General features: G+C 38.1%; 24 non-coding genes across 24 annotated transcripts; all 24 read left to right on the forward strand.

The window, feature by feature from the left end:
* Positions 1 to 6302: 6302 nt before the first annotated feature.
* On the forward strand, positions 6303 to 6374 carry TRNAG-UCC (transfer RNA glycine (anticodon UCC)). Its single transcript has one exon. It is a non-coding gene; the product is annotated as a tRNA-Gly (tRNA).
* A 275-nt stretch (positions 6375 to 6649) lies between these two features.
* Positions 6650 to 6721, forward strand: TRNAG-UCC (transfer RNA glycine (anticodon UCC)). The gene has a single exon. It is a non-coding gene; the product is annotated as a tRNA-Gly (tRNA).
* A 606-nt stretch (positions 6722 to 7327) lies between these two features.
* Positions 7328 to 7399, forward strand: TRNAG-UCC (transfer RNA glycine (anticodon UCC)). Its single transcript has one exon. It is a non-coding gene; the product is annotated as a tRNA-Gly (tRNA).
* A 267-nt stretch (positions 7400 to 7666) lies between these two features.
* Positions 7667 to 7738, forward strand: TRNAG-UCC (transfer RNA glycine (anticodon UCC)). Its single transcript has one exon. It is a non-coding gene; the product is annotated as a tRNA-Gly (tRNA).
* A 257-nt stretch (positions 7739 to 7995) lies between these two features.
* On the forward strand, positions 7996 to 8067 carry TRNAG-UCC (transfer RNA glycine (anticodon UCC)). Its single transcript has one exon. It is a non-coding gene; the product is annotated as a tRNA-Gly (tRNA).
* A 267-nt stretch (positions 8068 to 8334) lies between these two features.
* Positions 8335 to 8406, forward strand: TRNAG-UCC (transfer RNA glycine (anticodon UCC)). The gene has a single exon. It is a non-coding gene; the product is annotated as a tRNA-Gly (tRNA).
* A 275-nt stretch (positions 8407 to 8681) lies between these two features.
* TRNAG-UCC (transfer RNA glycine (anticodon UCC)) lies at positions 8682 to 8753 on the forward strand. Its single transcript has one exon. It is a non-coding gene; the product is annotated as a tRNA-Gly (tRNA).
* A 277-nt stretch (positions 8754 to 9030) lies between these two features.
* On the forward strand, positions 9031 to 9102 carry TRNAG-UCC (transfer RNA glycine (anticodon UCC)). The gene has a single exon. It is a non-coding gene; the product is annotated as a tRNA-Gly (tRNA).
* A 606-nt stretch (positions 9103 to 9708) lies between these two features.
* On the forward strand, positions 9709 to 9780 carry TRNAG-UCC (transfer RNA glycine (anticodon UCC)). Its single transcript has one exon. It is a non-coding gene; the product is annotated as a tRNA-Gly (tRNA).
* Positions 9781 to 10382: 602 nt separating this feature from the next.
* TRNAG-UCC (transfer RNA glycine (anticodon UCC)) lies at positions 10383 to 10454 on the forward strand. The gene has a single exon. It is a non-coding gene; the product is annotated as a tRNA-Gly (tRNA).
* A 275-nt stretch (positions 10455 to 10729) lies between these two features.
* Positions 10730 to 10801, forward strand: TRNAG-UCC (transfer RNA glycine (anticodon UCC)). The gene has a single exon. It is a non-coding gene; the product is annotated as a tRNA-Gly (tRNA).
* Positions 10802 to 11710: 909 nt separating this feature from the next.
* Positions 11711 to 11782, forward strand: TRNAG-UCC (transfer RNA glycine (anticodon UCC)). Its single transcript has one exon. It is a non-coding gene; the product is annotated as a tRNA-Gly (tRNA).
* Positions 11783 to 12057: 275 nt separating this feature from the next.
* TRNAG-UCC (transfer RNA glycine (anticodon UCC)) lies at positions 12058 to 12129 on the forward strand. The gene has a single exon. It is a non-coding gene; the product is annotated as a tRNA-Gly (tRNA).
* A 277-nt stretch (positions 12130 to 12406) lies between these two features.
* Positions 12407 to 12478, forward strand: TRNAG-UCC (transfer RNA glycine (anticodon UCC)). The gene has a single exon. It is a non-coding gene; the product is annotated as a tRNA-Gly (tRNA).
* Positions 12479 to 13084: 606 nt separating this feature from the next.
* On the forward strand, positions 13085 to 13156 carry TRNAG-UCC (transfer RNA glycine (anticodon UCC)). The gene has a single exon. It is a non-coding gene; the product is annotated as a tRNA-Gly (tRNA).
* A 257-nt stretch (positions 13157 to 13413) lies between these two features.
* On the forward strand, positions 13414 to 13485 carry TRNAG-UCC (transfer RNA glycine (anticodon UCC)). The gene has a single exon. It is a non-coding gene; the product is annotated as a tRNA-Gly (tRNA).
* A 275-nt stretch (positions 13486 to 13760) lies between these two features.
* TRNAG-UCC (transfer RNA glycine (anticodon UCC)) lies at positions 13761 to 13832 on the forward strand. Its single transcript has one exon. It is a non-coding gene; the product is annotated as a tRNA-Gly (tRNA).
* A 275-nt stretch (positions 13833 to 14107) lies between these two features.
* Positions 14108 to 14179, forward strand: TRNAG-UCC (transfer RNA glycine (anticodon UCC)). Its single transcript has one exon. It is a non-coding gene; the product is annotated as a tRNA-Gly (tRNA).
* A 909-nt stretch (positions 14180 to 15088) lies between these two features.
* Positions 15089 to 15160, forward strand: TRNAG-UCC (transfer RNA glycine (anticodon UCC)). The gene has a single exon. It is a non-coding gene; the product is annotated as a tRNA-Gly (tRNA).
* Positions 15161 to 15435: 275 nt separating this feature from the next.
* On the forward strand, positions 15436 to 15507 carry TRNAG-UCC (transfer RNA glycine (anticodon UCC)). Its single transcript has one exon. It is a non-coding gene; the product is annotated as a tRNA-Gly (tRNA).
* A 277-nt stretch (positions 15508 to 15784) lies between these two features.
* Positions 15785 to 15856, forward strand: TRNAG-UCC (transfer RNA glycine (anticodon UCC)). Its single transcript has one exon. It is a non-coding gene; the product is annotated as a tRNA-Gly (tRNA).
* Positions 15857 to 16462: 606 nt separating this feature from the next.
* Positions 16463 to 16534, forward strand: TRNAG-UCC (transfer RNA glycine (anticodon UCC)). The gene has a single exon. It is a non-coding gene; the product is annotated as a tRNA-Gly (tRNA).
* A 604-nt stretch (positions 16535 to 17138) lies between these two features.
* TRNAG-UCC (transfer RNA glycine (anticodon UCC)) lies at positions 17139 to 17210 on the forward strand. Its single transcript has one exon. It is a non-coding gene; the product is annotated as a tRNA-Gly (tRNA).
* A 275-nt stretch (positions 17211 to 17485) lies between these two features.
* On the forward strand, positions 17486 to 17557 carry TRNAG-UCC (transfer RNA glycine (anticodon UCC)). The gene has a single exon. It is a non-coding gene; the product is annotated as a tRNA-Gly (tRNA).
* The last annotated feature ends 789 nt before the right edge of the window (positions 17558 to 18346 follow it).

Below are 18346 nucleotides of genomic sequence, written 5' to 3' on the forward strand. Positions count from 1 at the left end.
GTTGTTAAATCTCTCATTTTTATAGGAGGTTTTTCTTGGACGGAATGGGGGTCTGGTGGAAGGGGAGGAGTAATTTTCTCTTTTATACTCATCTATATTCCTCTTATGATAAGTTCTTACTATTCCCTTTTGATAATCGTTCTGATCCCGTTCCCATTTACGTTTTTTATTAGTAATTAGCTCTCTCTCGAATCTTTCAACTCTGTTATTTATTTGTTCATCTCTTTCTTTAAAGTTGGAGTGTTCTTTAAATGGCAATAAGTCATCTTTTATTTTATCAATTTTAGTAGTGATTTTGTCCACCATTTCACTTCTATATTTAATCAGAAGTCTCATTAGTGTAAATGAACAATTGTCCAGCGCTTCATTCCATTTGTTTAGTAAATCAGGATGATCATTAATAGAAAGATGTTTAAAAATTCGTAGTCCTCTTGGGATAATTTTAGCATCTATATATTTCTGTAAAGAGATGCTATCCCACCAATTACGCATCTCATCTTTGAGCAGATCCTCAAGATTATAAAAGGTCTTATTCATATCAGGATGGGCGCTGGACAAATTTTCATCACTTTTCTGGTTTGTATTAAAGGATGACAGATAACAATCACGTCGCATCTTGCGATCATTGTAACATTTAAAATCATTCATCTCTGGTCAGACCAACAGCAAGCAGGGAGTTCAGAAAAAATTGTATAGAGAACAAAATTTGTATATATAAATGAAATGGGCAGCACAGGAAGAGCAGAGAGATTGGCAAAAGGACAAGGGTTGTGAATTAGGAGGGGTACCAAAGGGTATCCACTAATTCACTTACCTGGCGCTCCAATAAAAATAATAATTAATATAACAATGGTGCTATATTTTATACACCTATTACACAAAAAACCAGCTGCTGCACGTGTTAAATGAGCTCGCTAAGCTCATAGATAGACAAAACTTAGGGGGGAGGGGTTTTAACACAATTGCGCTGCTGGATATAGTAAATTATGAACTCCAAGTCAAGTGTGGGTATGACCAGAAAGGAATGAGACTGGACACGCTTGTAAAAATTAATATTTTATGAATGTAAAAAAATTTTTTTTTATCAACCACATATACATGTACAATAACACTAAAATATATAAAAAAGCATATTTAAGAATAAATCTTGAATAGTGAGGTGTCTCCAAGGTGGGGTAGATTCCCAATGATAGGGTTTAACTCAGTTCCAAGGAAATAGAAGAAAGCACAATATTAAGCAGTCATGAATTTAGAGAAGCCAGATTAGCATGTAGACAAACATGCACTAGATGGTAGGCAGTTCTTATTTATAAAATAGGAGAATTTATCTCACCCAGATGATTGTAGATAGCGGGGAGCCAAATAGGTGTTTGTTTAGCTCGACCCAAGTGACCCTCCAGGAGGCAGGGACAAGCAGCTGAAGAACGCTGTATGTAGAGCGGCTATGATGATTGCGCTCAGTAGCGCTCCGTGGTGTTAGTAGCCTGCGTCCCCTTGTAAGATGAACCGGGGGACCGAGCACGGTCACGGCCTGTGTAACAGGTGCTCGTCGGAGCCAGATGATTGTAGATAGCGGGGAGCCAAATAGGTGTTTGTTTGGCTCGACCCAAGTGACCCTCCAGGAGGCAGGGACAAGCAGCTGAAGAACGCTGTGTGTAGAGCGGCTATGATGGTTGCGCTCAGTAGCGCTCCGTGGTGTTAGTAGCCTGCGTCCCCTTGTAAGATGAACCGGGGGACCGAGCACGGTCACGGCCTGTGTAGCAGGTGCTCGTCGGAGCTGTTAGGGGCGGCAGATGAGTTGGCAATCAGCCGGTGGCCGCGTGAGATGCCGGCTTTGAATTTAGCGGTAAACGCTGGGAGTCAGCTGTGCGGCTGGAAGCTGAGTCGGAGGTGGAACCTTGGAGAGACGTCAGGTGAAGTATGTATTGCGTCAACGCGTTTCGTACCCTCACAGGACGGGAACTTTTTCAAGACAAGTACTGACCCACTGTGTGGGAGCTTTATTTAAAGGGCTGATTCAATCAGAAACAATCAATGAATTAACTATGTAACTTAAAAAACTTTAAAACCAAGCGCGTCCAGAATGATACAGTGTAATATCATCTACATCACAATAATCTCCGTTGAGGGAGTAACTAGCAAATATCGTTTATCATCAATAAAATCTTCTTTTAGCATATACGAGAGTTAATTAGCTATTTTAAACAGGAGAGCAATTGTAAAGCACATTGGTGAAAAATCACCTGATTATTCTAAGTAGCAAGGAGAGAGTAGTATAAATAAATATTTGTATATCTATATTGTTGAATACATTGATAGTATAGTTATAATTTTCTTTATCTTTGGAAAATACATTATATGGCCTAATCTAGATATAGGAATAAACAATCAGCACACATATGAAACAAAAAATAAAAAAATAAAAAAATGGGAAATAAAAATGATAATAATAATAATACTAAGCAAATAAACATCTATATATGTACTGGTGTACACAAAAGGACAGTATTATTCCTCAATACTTTAAGTATAGCGGTAAAATGTACATCGCATAGATCTTATTAAAGAATCATTTTACATTTATCCATATCACTTACATAACACATCGAAACACATCGTTTATATCGAAACAATATTATATATCTAGATGTAGAATTGAGGTAGTGGACCTGTATATATAATTCATCCGGTTAACCAGATTTTTTAGAGAAATAGGTCTACATAGGAAGCCTAAAAAATAAACTACACATTAGTCGACATTACCCTGTCGACATATGTCGTCATGAATATTTGTGTCTATTAAAGCTCAAAAAGAAAAAGAAAAGAAAAAGAAAGGGAAAGAAAAAGAAAAAGAAAAAGGAAAAGGAAAAGAAGAAGAGAAAGAAAAAAAGAAAAAAGAAAAAAGAAAAAAAGAAATATTAAAAATAAAAAAATATAATAAAAAAAATTTATAAAAATATATATAAAAATATATATATAAATTAACAATTTAGATTCCACATATAATTATATTGAGTTTTATTAGGTTTTATTTTATAGTATTTTATTTTATAAGTAATAAAAATATATAAAAAATATATATAAAAAAGAAATTATATATATGTCTATTTTAGGTTCCTTATTCCAATGATTTGGGGAGAAAAAAATATATATATGTGTCTGTGTGGGATGGGGTAAGGGAGAACTGCAAACCAGGGACATCACACAATTTGTGCGTATCTCTAGTAGAACTCCTGTCACCCAACCCCACACAGATTAATTCAGTAAATATAGCACTATGGATATTGCATACAACTCTTCTAATGTCATTCAATCCATGCAAGAAAAATCTAGGGCCTCATTCAGGCCTTGTGGGCTTAATGTTTCTAATTTAAAGATCCAAGCTGTCTCTGCAAGGCAGAGCTTTTTAAATCGGTCACCCCCCCTTTTGGTGTTCATGATATGTTCAATCCCCATTATTGTGAGACCTTTTGGGTCCCCATCATGTTTTTGGCAGAAATGACGGGGAACACTGTGATTTTGTATTCTTTTTTGTATATTATTTTTGTGTTCTCTGAATCTACTTTTAATACTTCTGGTAGTGCGACCCACATATTGCAACTTACATGGACACTCCAGAATATACACACAATAGCTAGTTTCACAATTAATAAATTGTTTACATTGAAAAGTTTTTTTGTTTGTAAATGATGTAATATTATTAATTCCATTTAATATGTATTTACATGTAAGGCAAATATTTTTGTTACATCTAAAACTACCTGGGGGTTTAGGTGGGAGCCATGTGGGTTTTGATATAGTGGTGATTGAAGGGAGAAGAGAAGCAATATCCATAGTGCTATATTTACTGAATTAATCTGTGTGGGGTTGGGTGACAGGAGTTCTACTAGAGATACGCACAAATTGTGTGATGTCCCTGGTTTGCAGTTCTCCCTTACCCCATCCCACACAGACACATATATATATTTTTTTCTCCCCAAATCATTGGAATAAGGAACCTAAAATAGACATATATATAATTTCTTTTTTATATATATTTTTTATATATTTTTATTACTTATAAAATAAAATACTATAAAATAAAACCTAATAAAACTCAATATAATTATATGTGGAATCTAAATTGTTAATTTATATATATATTTTTATATATATTTTTATAAATTTTTTTTATTATATTTTTTTATTTTTAATATTTCTTTTTTTCTTTTTTCTTTTTTCTTTTTTTCTTTCTCTTCTTCTTTTCCTTTTCCTTTTTCTTTTTCTTTTTCTTTCCCTTTCTTTTTCTTTTCTTTTTCTTTTTGAGCTTTAATAGACACAAATATTCATGACGACATATGTCGACAGGGTAATGTCGACTAATGTGTAGTTTATTTTTTAGGCTTCCTATGTAGACCTATTTCTCTAAAAAATCTGGTTAACCGGATGAATTATATATACAGGTCCACTACCTCAATTCTACATCTAGATATATAATATTGTTTCGATATAAACGATGTGTTTCGATGTGTTATGTAAGTGATATGGATAAATGTAAAATGATTCTTTAATAAGATCTATGCGATGTACATTTTACCGCTATACTTAAAGTATTGAGGAATAATACTGTCCTTTTGTGTACACCAGTACATATATAGATGTTTATTTGCTTAGTATTATTATTATTATCATTTTTATTTCCCATTTTTTTATTTTTTTATTTTTTGTTTTATATGTGTGCTGATTGTTTATTCCTATATCTAGATTAGGCCATATAATGTATTTTCCAAAGATAAAGAAAATTATAACTATACTCTCAATGTATTCAACAATATAGATATACAAATATTTATTTATACTACTCTCTCCTTGCTACTTAGAATAATCAGGTGATTTTTCACCAATGTGCTTTACAATTGCTCTCCTGTTTAAAATAGCTAATTAACTCTCGTATATGCTAAAAGAAGATTTTATTGATGATAAACGATATTTGCTAGTTACTCCCTCAACGGAGATTATTGTGATGTAGATGATATTACACTGTATCATTCTGGACGCGCTTGGTTTTAAAGTTTTTTAAGTTACATAGTTAATTCATTGATTGTTTCTGATTGAATCAGCCCTTTAAATAAAGCTCCCACACAGTGGGTCAGTACTTGTCTTGAAAAAGTTCCCGTCCTGTGAGGGTACGAAACGCGTTGACGCAATACATACTTCACCTGACGTCTCTCCAAGGTTCCACCTCCGACTCAGCTTCCAGCCGCACAGCTGACTCCCAGCGTTTACCGCTAAATTCAAAGCCGGCATCTCACGCGGCCACCGGCTGATTGCCAACTCATCTGCCGCCCCTAACAGCTCCGACGAGCACCTGCTACACAGGCCGTGACCGTGCTCGGTCCCCCGGTTCATCTTACAAGGGGACGCAGGCTACTAACACCACGGAGCGCTACTGAGCGCAACCATCATAGCCGCTCTACACACAGCGTTCTTCAGCTGCTTGTCCCTGCCTCCTGGAGGGTCACTTGGGTCGAGCCAAACAAACACCTATTTGGCTCCCCGCTATCTACAATCATCTGGCTCCGACGAGCACCTGTTACACAGGCCGTGACCGTGCTCGGTCCCCCGGTTCATCTTACAAGGGGACGCAGGCTACTAACACCACGGAGCGCTACTGAGCGCAATCATCATAGCCGCTCTACATACAGCGTTCTTCAGCTGCTTGTCCCTGCCTCCTGGAGGGTCACTTGGGTCGAGCTAAACAAACACCTATTTGGCTCCCCGCTATCTACAATCATCTGGGTGAGATAAATTCTCCTATTTTATAAATAAGAACTGCCTACCATCTAGTGCATGTTTGTCTACATGCTAATCTGGCTTCTCTAAATTCATGACTGCTTAATATTGTGCTTTCTTCTATTTCCTTGGAACTGAGTTAAACCCTATCATTGGGAATCTACCCCACCTTGGAGACACCTCACTATTCAAGATTTATTCTTAAATATGCTTTTTTATATATTTTAGTGTTATTGTACATGTATATGTGGTTGATAAAAAAAAATTTTTTTTACATTCATAAAATATTAATTTTTACAAGCGTGTCCAGTCTCATTCCTTTCTGGTCATACCCACACTTGACTTGGAGTTCATAATTTACTATATCCAGCAGCGCAATTGTGTTAAAACCCCTCCCCCCTAAACTCCTTTTATATTGTTTCAATCATTTCAGTCAAGCCATGGTGTAACATGGCATCTCGTGCATATTTTTAGAACATGTAACCTGACTTACGTACTTGGGAAATATTTGCTTTAGCAGACTCAGTCAAGCGTTGGTGGTATAGTGGTGAGCATAGCTGCCTTCCAAGCAGTTGACCCGGGTTCGATTCCCGGCCAACGCAGTTTTTTCATACTTCCAAATGTTACTACCATACTTCCAGCATGTTCTCGGATCAAAAGTTCATGAACAATGTTCAAAGCTTTGTAAAATGTATGATATTTTCCTATAAAAATTACTTTTGATTCCTTCCCTGTCTGAGGTACTCCTTTTATATTGTTTCAATCATTTCAGTCAAGCCATGGTGTAACATGGCATCATGGCATCTCGTGCATATTTTTAGAACATGTGACCTGACTTACGTACTTGGGAAATATTTGCTTTAGCAAACTCAGTCAAGCGTTGGTGGTATAGTGGTGAGCATAGCTGCCTTCCAAGCAGTTGACCCGGGTTCGATTCCCGGCCAACGCAGTTTTTTCATACTTCCAAATGTTACTACCATACTTCCAGCATGTTCTCGGATCAAAAGTTCATGAACAATGTTCAAAGCTTTGTAAAATGTATGATATCTTCCTATAAAAATTACTTTTGATTCCATCCCTGTCTGAGGTACTCCTTTTATATTGTTTCAATCATTTCAGTCAAGCCATGGTGTAACATGGCATCTCGTGCATATTTTTAGAACATGTAACCTGACTTACGTACTTGGGAAATATTTGCTTTAGCAGACTCAGTCAAGCGTTGGTGGTATAGTGGTGAGCATAACTGCCTTCCAAGCAGTTGACCCGGGTTTGATTCCTGGCCAACGCAGTTTTTTCATACTTTCAAATGTTACTACCATACTTCCAGCATGTTCTCGGATCAAAAGTTCATGAACAATGTTCAAAGCTTTGTAAAATGTATGATATCTTCCTATAAAAATTACTTTTGATTCCTTCCCTGTCTGAGGTACTCCTTTTATATTGTTTCAATCATTTCAGTCAAGCCATGGTGTAACATGGCATCTCGTGCATATTTTTAGAACATGTAACCTGACTTACGTACTTGGGAAATATTTGCTTTAGCAGACTCAGTCAAGCGTTGGTGGTATAGTGGTGAGCATAGCTGCCTTCCAAGCAGTTGACCCGGGTTCGATTCCCGGCCAACGCAGTTTTTTCATACTTCCAAATGTTACTACCATACTTCAAGCATGTTCTCGGATCAAAAGTTCATGAACAATGTTCAAAGCTTTGTAAAATTCATGATATCTTCCTATAAAAATTACTTTTGATTCCATCCCTGTCTGAGGTACTCCTTTTATATTGTTTCAATCATTTCAGTCAAGCCATGGTGTAACATGGCATCTCGTGCATATTTTTAGAACATGTAACCTGACTTACGTACTTGGGAAATATTTGCTTTAGCAGACTCAGTCAAGCGTTGGTGGTATAGTGGTGAGCATAGCTGCCTTCCAAGCAGTTGACCCGGGTTCGATTCCCGGCCAACGCAGTTTTTTCATACTTCCAAATGTTATTGCGCATGTTCTCGGATCAAAAGTTCATGAACAATGTTCAAAGCTTTGTAAAATTCATGATATCTTCCTATAAAAATTACTTTTGATTCCATCCCTGTCTGAGGTACTCCTTTTATATTGTTTCAATCATTTCAGTCAAGCCATGGTGTAACATGGCATCTCGTGCATATTTTTAGAACATGTAACCTGACTTACGTACTTGGGAAATATTTGCTTTAGCAGACTCTGTCAAGCGTTGGTGGTATAGTGGTGAGCATAGCTGCCTTCCAAGCAGTTGACCCGGGTTCGATTCCCGGCCAACGCAGTTTTTTCATACTTCCAAATGTTACTACCATACTTCCAGCATGTTCTCGGATCAAAAGTTCATGAACATTGTTCAAAGCTTTGTAAAATGTATGATATCTTCCTATAAAAATTACTTTTTATTCCATCCCTGTCTGAGGTACTCCTTTTATATTGTTTCAATCATTTCAGTCAAGCCATGGTGTAACATGGCATCTCGTGCATATTTTTAGAACATGTAACCTGACTTACGTACTTGGGAAATATTTGCTTTAGCAGACTCAGTCAAGCGTTGGTGGTATAGTGGTGAGCATAGCTGCCTTCCAAGCAGTTGACCCGGGTTCGATTCCCGGCCAACGCAGTTTTTTCATACTTCCAAATGTTACTACCATACTTCCAGCATGTTCTCGGATCAAAAGTTCATGAACAATGTTCAAAGCTTTGTAAAATGTATGATATCTTCCTATAAAAATTACTTTTGATTCCTTCCCTGTCTGAGGTACTCCTTTTATATTGTTTCAATCATTTCAGTCAAGCCATGGTGTAACATGGCATCATGGCATCTCGTGCATATTTTTAGAACATGTGACCTGACTTACGTACTTGGGAAATATTTGCTTTAGCAAACTCAGTCAAGCGTTGGTGGTATAGTGGTGAGCATAGCTGCCTTCCAAGCAGTTGACCCGGGTTCGATTCCCGGCCAACGCAGTTTTTTCATACTTCCAAATGTTACTACCATACTTCCAGCATGTTCTCGGATCAAAAGTTCATGAACAATGTTCAAAGCTTTGTAAAATGTATGATATCTTCCTATAAAAATTACTTTTGATTCCATCCCTGTCTGAGGTACTCCTTTTATATATTTTTTCAATCATTTCAGTCAAGCCATGGTGTAACATGGCATCATGGCATCTCGTGCATATTTTTAGAACATGTGACCTGACTTACGTACTTGGGAAATATTTGCTTTAGCAAACTCAGTCAAGCGTTGGTGGTATAGTGGTGAGCATAGCTGCCTTCCAAGCAGTTGACCCGGGTTCGATTCCCGGCCAACGCAGTTTTTTCATACTTCCAAATGTTACTACCATACTTCCAGCATGTTCTCGGATCAAAAGTTCATGAACAATGTTCAAAGCTTTGTAAAATGTATGATATCTTCCTATAAAAATTACTTTTGATTCCATCCCTGTCTGAGGTACTCCTTTTATATTGTTTCAATCATTTCAGTCAAGCCATGGTGTAACATGGCATCTCGTGCATATTTTTAGAACATGTAACCTGACTTACGTACTTGGGAAATATTTGCTTTAGCAGACTCAGTCAAGCGTTGGTGGTATAGTGGTGAGCATAGCTACCTTCCAAGCAGTTGACCCGGGTTCGATTCCCGGCCAACGCAGTTTTTTCATACTTCCAAATTTTACTACCATACTTCCAGCATGTTCTCGGATCAAAAGTTCATGAACATTGTTCAAAGCTTTGTAAAATGTATGATATCTTCCTATAAAAATTACTTTTGATTCCATCCCTGTCTGAGGTACTCCTTTTATATTGTTTCAATCATTTCAGTCAAGCCATGGTGTAACATGGCATCTCGTGCATATTTTTAGAACATGTAACCTGACTTACGTACTTGGGAAATATTTGCTTTAGCAGACTCAGTCAAGCGTTGGTGGTATAGTGGTGAGCATAGCTGCCTTCCAAGCAGTTGACCCGGGTTCGATTCCCGGCCAACGCAGTTTTTTCATACTTCCAAATGTTATCGCATGTTCTCGGATCAAAAGTTCATGAACAATGTTCAAAGCTTTGTAAAATTCATGATATCTTCCTATAAAAATTACTTTTGATTCCATCCCTGTCTGAGGTACTCCTTTTATATTGTTTCAATCATTTCAGTCAAGCCATGGTGTAACATGGCATCTCGTGCATATTTTTAGAACATGTAACCTGACTTACGTACTTGGGAAATATTTGCTTTAGCAGACTCAGTCAAGCGTTGGTGGTATAGTGGTGAGCATAGCTGCCTTCCAAGCAGTTGACCCGTGTTCGATTCCCGGCCAACGCAGTTTTTTCATACTTCCAAATGTTACTACCATACTTCCAGCATGTTCTCGGATCAAAAGTTCATGAACAATGTTCAAAGCTTTGTAAAATGTATGATATCTTCCTATAAAAATTACTTTTGATTCCTTCCCTGTCTGAGGTACTCCTTTTATATTGTTTCAATCATTTCAGTCAAGCCATGGTGTAACATGGCATCATGGCATCTCGTGCATATTTTTAGAACATGTGACCTGACTTACGTACTTGGGAAATATTTGCTTTAGCAAACTCAGTCAAGCGTTGGTGGTATAGTGGTGAGCATAGCTGCCTTCCAAGCAGTTGACCCGGGTTCGATTCCCGGCCAACGCAGTTTTTTCATACTTCCAAATGTTACTACCATACTTCCAGCATGTTCTCGGATCAAAAGTTCATGAACAATGTTCAAAGCTTTGTAAAATGTATGATATCTTCCTATAAAAATTACTTTTGATTCCATCCCTGTCTGAGGTACTCCTTTTATATTGTTTCAATCATTTCAGTCAAGCCATGGTGTAACATGGCATCATGGCATCTCGTGCATATTTTTAGAACATGTGACCTGACTTACGTACTTGGGAAATATTTGCTTTAGCAAACTCAGTCAAGCGTTGGTGGTATAGTGGTGAGCATAGCTGCCTTCCAAGCAGTTGACCCGGGTTCGATTCCCGGCCAACGCAGTTTTTTCATACTTCCAAATGTTATTGAGCATGTTCTCGGATCAAAAGTTCTTGAACAATGTTCAAAGCTTTGTAAAATTCATGATATCTTCCTATAAAAAATACTTTTGATTCCATCCCTGTCTGAGGTACTCCCTAAATATTGTTTCAATCATTTCAGTCAAGCCATGGTGTAACATGGCATCTCGTGCATATTTTTAGAACATGTGACCTGACTTACGTACTTGGGAAATATTTGCTTTAGCAGACTCAGTCAAGCAATGGTGTTATAGTGGTGAGCATAGTGGTCAGCTGCCTTCAAAGCAGTTGATCCGGGTTCGATTCCCAGCCAACGCAGTTTTTTCATACTTCCAAATGTTCTCGGATAACTCAGCATGTTCTCGGATCAAAAGTTCATTAACAATGTTCAAAGCTTTGTATAATGTATGATAGCTTAATATAAAAATTACTTTTGATTCCATCCCTTTCTTCAGTCAAGCCATGGTGTAACATGGCATCTCGTGCATATTTTTAGAACATGTGACCTGACTTACGTACTTGGGAAATATTTGCTTTAGAAGACTCAGTCAAGCGTTGGTGGTATAGTGGTGAGCATAGCTGCCTTCCAAGCAGTTGACCCGGGTTCGATTCCCGGCCAACACAGTTTTTTCATACTTCCAAATGTTACTACCATACTTCCAGCATGTTCTCGGATCAAAAGTTCATGAACAATGTTCAAAGCTTTGTAAAATGTATGATATCTTCCTATAAAAATTACTTTTGATTCCTTCCCTGTCTGAGGTACTCCTTTTATATTGTTTCAATCATTTCAGTCAAGCCATGGTGTAACATGGCATCTCGTGCATATTTTTAGAACATGTAACCTGACTTACGTACTTGGGAAATATTTGCTTTAGCAGACTCAGTCAAGCGTTGGTGGTATAGTGGTGAGCATAGCTGCCTTCCAAGCAGTTGACCCGGGTTCGATTCCCGGCCAACGCAGTTTTTTCATACTTCCAAATGTTACTACCATACTTCCAGCATGTTCTCGGATCAAAAGTTCATGAACAATGTTCAAAGCTTTGTAAAATGTATGATATCTTCCTATAAAAATTACTTTTGATTCCTTCCCTGTCTGAGGTACTCCTTTTATATTGTTTCAATCATTTCAGTCAAGCCATGGTGTAACATGGCATCATGGCATCTCGTGCATATTTTTAGAACATGTGACCTGACTTACGTACTTGGGAAATATTTGCTTTAGCAAACTCAGTCAAGCGTTGGTGGTATAGTGGTGAGCATAGCTGCCTTCCAAGCAGTTGACCCGGGTTCGATTCCCGGCCAACGCAGTTTTTTCATACTTCCAAATGTTACTACCATACTTCCAGCATGTTCTCGGATCAAAAGTTCATGAACAATGTTCAAAGCTTTGTAAAATGTATGATATCTTCCTATAAAAATTACTTTTGATTCCATCCCTGTCTGAGGTACTCCTTTTATATATTTTTTCAATCATTTCAGTCAAGCCATGGTGTAACATGGCATCATGGCATCTCGTGCATATTTTTAGAACATGTGACCTGACTTACGTACTTGGGAAATATTTGCTTTAGCAAACTCAGTCAAGCGTTGGTGGTATAGTGGTGAGCATAGCTGCCTTCCAAGCAGTTGACCCGGGTTCGATTCCCGGCCAACGCAGTTTTTTCATACTTCCAAATGTTACTACCATACTTCCAGCATGTTCTCGGATCAAAAGTTCATGAACAATGTTCAAAGCTTTGTAAAATGTATGATATCTTCCTATAAAAATTACTTTTGATTCCATCCCTGTCTGAGGTACTCCTTTTATATTGTTTCAATCATTTCAGTCAAGCCATGGTGTAACATGGCATCTCGTGCATATTTTTAGAACATGTAACCTGACTTACGTACTTGGGAAATATTTGCTTTAGCAGACTCAGTCAAGCGTTGGTGGTATAGTGGTGAGCATAGCTACCTTCCAAGCAGTTGACCCGGGTTCGATTCCCGGCCAACGCAGTTTTTTCATACTTCCAAATTTTACTACCATACTTCCAGCATGTTCTCGGATCAAAAGTTCATGAACATTGTTCAAAGCTTTGTAAAATGTATGATATCTTCCTATAAAAATTACTTTTGATTCCATCCCTGTCTGAGGTACTCCTTTTATATTGTTTAAATCATTTCAGTCAAGCCATGGTGTAACATGGCATCTCGTGCATATTTTTAGAACATGTAACCTGACTTACGTACTTGGGAAATATTTGCTTTAGCAGACTCAGTCAAGCGTTGGTGGTATAGTGGTGAGCATAGCTGCCTTCCAAGCAGTTGACCCGGGTTCGATTCCCGGCCAACGCAGTTTTTTCATACTTCCAAATGTTATTGCGCATGTTCTCGGATCAAAAGTTCATGAACAATGTTCAAAGCTTTGTAAAATTCATGATATCTTCCTATAAAAATTACTTTTGATTCCATCCCTGTCTGAGGTACTCCTTTTATATTGTTTCAATCATTTCAGTCAAGCCATGGTGTAACATGGCATCTCGTGCATATTTTTAGAACATGTAACCTGACTTACGTACTTGGGAAATATTTGCTTTAGCAGACTCAGTCAAGCGTTGGTGGTATAGTGGTGAGCATAGCTGCCTTCCAAGCAGTTGACCCGGGTTCGATTCCCGGCCAACGCAGTTTTTTCATACTTCCAAATGTTACTACCATACTTCCAGCATGTTCTCGGATCAAAAGTTCATGAACAATGTTCAAAGCTTTGTAAAATGTATGATATCTTCCTATAAAAATTACTTTTGATTCCTTCCCTGTCTGAGGTACTCCTTTTATATTGTTTCAATCATTTCAGTCAAGCCATGGTGTAACATGGCATCATGGCATCTCGTGCATATTTTTAGAACATGTGACCTGACTTACGTACTTGGGAAATATTTGCTTTAGCAAACTCAGTCAAGCGTTGGTGGTATAGTGGTGAGCATAGCTGCCTTCCAAGCAGTTGACCCGGGTTCGATTCCCGGCCAACGCAGTTTTTTCATACTTCCAAATGTTACTACCATACTTCCAGCATGTTCTCGGATCAAAAGTTCATGAACAATGTTCAAAGCTTTGTAAAATGTATGATATCTTCCTATAAAAATTACTTTTGATTCCATCCCTGTCTGAGGTACTCCTTTTATATTGTTTCAATCATTTCAGTCAAGCCATGGTGTAACATGGCATCATGGCATCTCGTGCATATTTTTAGAACATGTGACCTGACTTACGTACTTGGGAAATATTTGCTTTAGCAAACTCAGTCAAGCGTTGGTGGTATAGTGGTGAGCATAGCTGCCTTCCAAGCAGTTGACCCGGGTTCGATTCCCGGCCAACGCAGTTTTTTCATACTTCCAAATGTTATTGAGCATGTTCTCGGATCAAAAGTTCTTGAACAATGTTCAAAGCTTTGTAAAATTCATGATATCTTCCTATAAAAAATACTTTTGATTCCATCCCTGTCTGAGGTACTCCCTAAATATTGTTTCAATCATTTCAGTCAAGCCATGGTGTAACATGGCATCTCGTGCATATTTTTAGAACATGTGACCTGACTTACGTACTTGGGAAATATTTGCTTTAGCAGACTCAGTCAAGCAATGGTGTTATAGTGGTGAGCATAGTGGTCAGCTGCCTTCAAAGCAGTTGATCCGGGTTCGATTCCCAGCCAACGCAGTTTTTTCATACTTCCAAATGTTCTCGGATAACTCAGCATGTTCTCGGATCAAAAGTTCATTAACAATGTTCAAAGCTTTGTATAATGTATGATAGCTTAATATAAAAATTACTTTTGATTCCATCCCTTTCTTCAGTCAAGCCATGGTGTAACATGGCATCTCGTGCATATTTTTAGAACATGTGACCTGACTTACGTACTTGGGAAATATTTGCTTTAGAAGACTCAGTCAAGCGTTGGTGGTATAGTGGTGAGCATAGCTGCCTTCCAAGCAGTTGACCCGGGTTCGATTCCCGGCCAACACAGTTTTTTCATACTTCCAAATGTTACTACCATACTTCCAGCATGTTCTCGGATCAAAAGTTCATGAACAATGTTCAAAGCTTTGTAAAATGTATGATATCTTCCTATAAAAATTACTTTTGATTCCTTCCCTGTCTGAGGTACTCCTTTTATATTGTTTCAATCATTTCAGTCAAGCCATGGTGTAACATGGCATCTCGTGCATATTTTTAGAACATGTAACCTGACTTACGTACTTGGGAAATATTTGCTTTAGCAGACTCAGTCAAGCGTTGGTGGTATAGTGGTGAGCATAGCTGCCTTCCAAGCAGTTGACCCGGGTTCGATTCCCGGCCAACGCAGTTTTTTCATACTTCCAAATGTTACTACCATACTTCCAGCATGTTCTCGGATCAAAAGTTCATGAACAATGTTCAAAGCTTTGTAAAATGTATGATATCTTCCTATAAAAATTACTTTTGATTCCTTCCCTGTCTGAGGTACTCCTTTTATATTGTTTCAATCATTTCAGTCAAGCCATGGTGTAACATGGCATCATGGCATCTCGTGCATATTTTTAGAACATGTGACCTGACTTACGTACTTGGGAAATATTTGCTTTAGCAAACTCAGTCAAGCGTTGGTGGTATAGTGGTGAGCATAGCTGCCTTCCAAGCAGTTGACCCGGGTTCGATTCCCGGCCAACGCAGTTTTTTCATACTTCCAAATGTTACTACCATACTTCCAGCATGTTCTCGGATCAAAAGTTCATGAACAATGTTCAAAGCTTTGTAAAATGTATGATATCTTCCTATAAAAATTACTTTTGATTCCATCCCTGTCTGAGGTACTCCTTTTATATATTTTTTCAATCATTTCAGTCAAGCCATGGTGTAACATGGCATCATGGCATCTCGTGCATATTTTTAGAACATGTGACCTGACTTACGTACTTGGGAAATATTTGCTTTAGCAAACTCAGTCAAGCGTTGGTGGTATAGTGGTGAGCATAGCTGCCTTCCAAGCAGTTGACCCGGGTTCGATTCCCGGCCAACGCAGTTTTTTCATACTTCCAAATGTTACTACCATACTTCCAGCATGTTCTCGGATCAAAAGTTCATGAACAATGTTCAAAGCTTTGTAAAATGTATGATATCTTCCTATAAAAATTACTTTTGATTCCATCCCTGTCTGAGGTACTCCTTTTATATTGTTTCAATCATTTCAGTCAAGCCATGGTGTAACATGGCATCTCGTGCATATTTTTAGAACATGTAACCTGACTTACGTACTTGGGAAATATTTGCTTTAGCAGACTCAGTCAAGCGTTGGTGGTATAGTGGTGAGCATAGCTACCTTCCAAGCAGTTGACCCGGGTTCGATTCCCGGCCAACGCAGTTTTTTCATACTTCCAAATTTTACTACCATACTTCCAGCATGTTCTCGGATCAAAAGTTCATGAACATTGTTCAAAGCTTTGTAAAATGTATGATATCTTCCTATAAAAATTACTTTTGATTCCATCCCTGTCTGAGGTACTCCTTTTATATTGTTTAAATCATTTCAGTCAAGCCATGGTGTAACATGGCATCTCGTGCATATTTTTAGAACATGTAACCTGACTTACGTACTTGGGAAATATTTGCTTTAGCAGACTCAGTCAAGCGTTGGTGGTATAGTGGTGAGCATAGCTGCCTTCCAAGCAGTTGACCCGGGTTCGATTCCCGGCCAACGCAGTTTTTTCATACTTCCAAATGTTATTGCGCATGTTCTCGGATCAAAAGTTCATGAACAATGTTCAAAGCTTTGTAAAATTCATGATATCTTCCTATAAAAATTACTTTTGATTCCATCCCTGTCTGAGGTACTCCTTTTATATTGTTTCAATCATTTCAGTCAAGCCATGGTGTAACATGGCATCTCGTGCATATTTTTAGAACATGTAACCTGACTTACGTACTTGGGAAATATTTGCTTTAGCAGACTCAGTCAAGCGTTGGTGGTATAGTGGTGAGAATAGCTGCCTTCCAAGCAGTTGACCCGGGTTCGATTCCCGGCCAACGCAGTTTTTTCATACTTCCAAATGTTACTACCATACTTCCAGCATGTTCTCGGATCAAAAGTTCATGAACAATGTTCAAAGCTTTGTAAAATGTATGATATCTTCCTATAAAAATTACTTTTGATTCCTTCCCTGTCTGAGGTACTCCTTTTATATTGTTTCAATCATTTCAGTCAAGCCATGGTGTAACATGGCATCATGGCATCTCGTGCATATTTTTAGAACATGTGACCTGACTTACGTACTTGGGAAATATTTGCTTTAGCAAACTCAGTCAAGCGTTGGTGGTATAGTGGTGAGCATAGCTGCCTTCCAAGCAGTTGACCCGGGTTCGATTCCCGGCCAACGCAGTTTTTTCATACTTCCAAATGTTACTACCATACTTCCAGCATGTTCTCGGATCAAAAGTTCATGAACAATGTTCAAAGCTTTGTAAAATGTATGATATCTTCCTATAAAAATTACTTTTGATTCCATCCCTGTCTGAGGTACTCCTTTTATATTGTTTCAATCATTTCAGTCAAGCCATGGTGTAACATGGCATCATGGCATCTCGTGCATATTTTTAGAACATGTGACCTGACTTACGTACTTGGGAAATATTTGCTTTAGCAAACTCAGTCAAGCGTTGGTGGTATAGTGGTGAGCATAGCTGCCTTCCAAGCAGTTGACCCGGGTTCGATTCCCGGCCAACGCAGTTTTTTCATACTTCCAAATGTTATTGAGCATGTTCTCGGATCAAAAGTTCTTGAACAATGTTCAAAGCTTTGTAAAATTCATGATATCTTCCTATAAAAAATACTTTTGATTCCATCCCTGTCTGAGGTACTCCCTAAATATTGTTTCAATCATTTCAGTCAAGCCATGGTGTAACATGGCATCTCGTGCATATTTTTAGAACATGTGACCTGACTTACGTACTTGGGAAATATTTGCTTTAGCAGACTCAGTCAAGCAATGGTGTTATAGTGGTGAGCATAGTGGTCAGCTGCCTTCAAAGCAGTTGATCCGGGTTCGATTCCCAGCCAACGCAGTTTTTTCATACTTCCAAATGTTCTCGGATAACTCAGCATGTTCTCGGATCAAAAGTTCATTAACAATGTTCAAAGCTTTGTATAATGTATGATAGCTTAATATAAAAATTACTTTTGATTCCATCCCTTTCTTCAGTCAAGCCATGGTGTAACATGGCATCTCGTGCATATTTTTAGAACATGTGACCTGACTTACGTACTTGGGAAATATTTGCTTTAGAAGACTCAGTCAAGCGTTGGTGGTATAGTGGTGAGCATAGCTGCCTTCCAAGCAGTTGACCCGGGTTCGATTCCCGGCCAACACAGTTTTTTCATACTTCCAAATGTTACTACCATACTTCCAGCATGTTCTCGGATCAAAAGTTCATGAACAATGTTCAAAGCTTTGTAAAATGTATGATATCTTCCTATAAAAATTACTTTTGATTCCTTCCCTGTCTGAGGTACTCCTT

This window comes from Crinia signifera, chromosome 3, assembly GCF_055691185.1.
Source record: "Crinia signifera chromosome 3, ASM5569118v1, whole genome shotgun sequence".
Taxonomy (NCBI): Eukaryota; Metazoa; Chordata; class Amphibia; order Anura; family Myobatrachidae; genus Crinia; species Crinia signifera.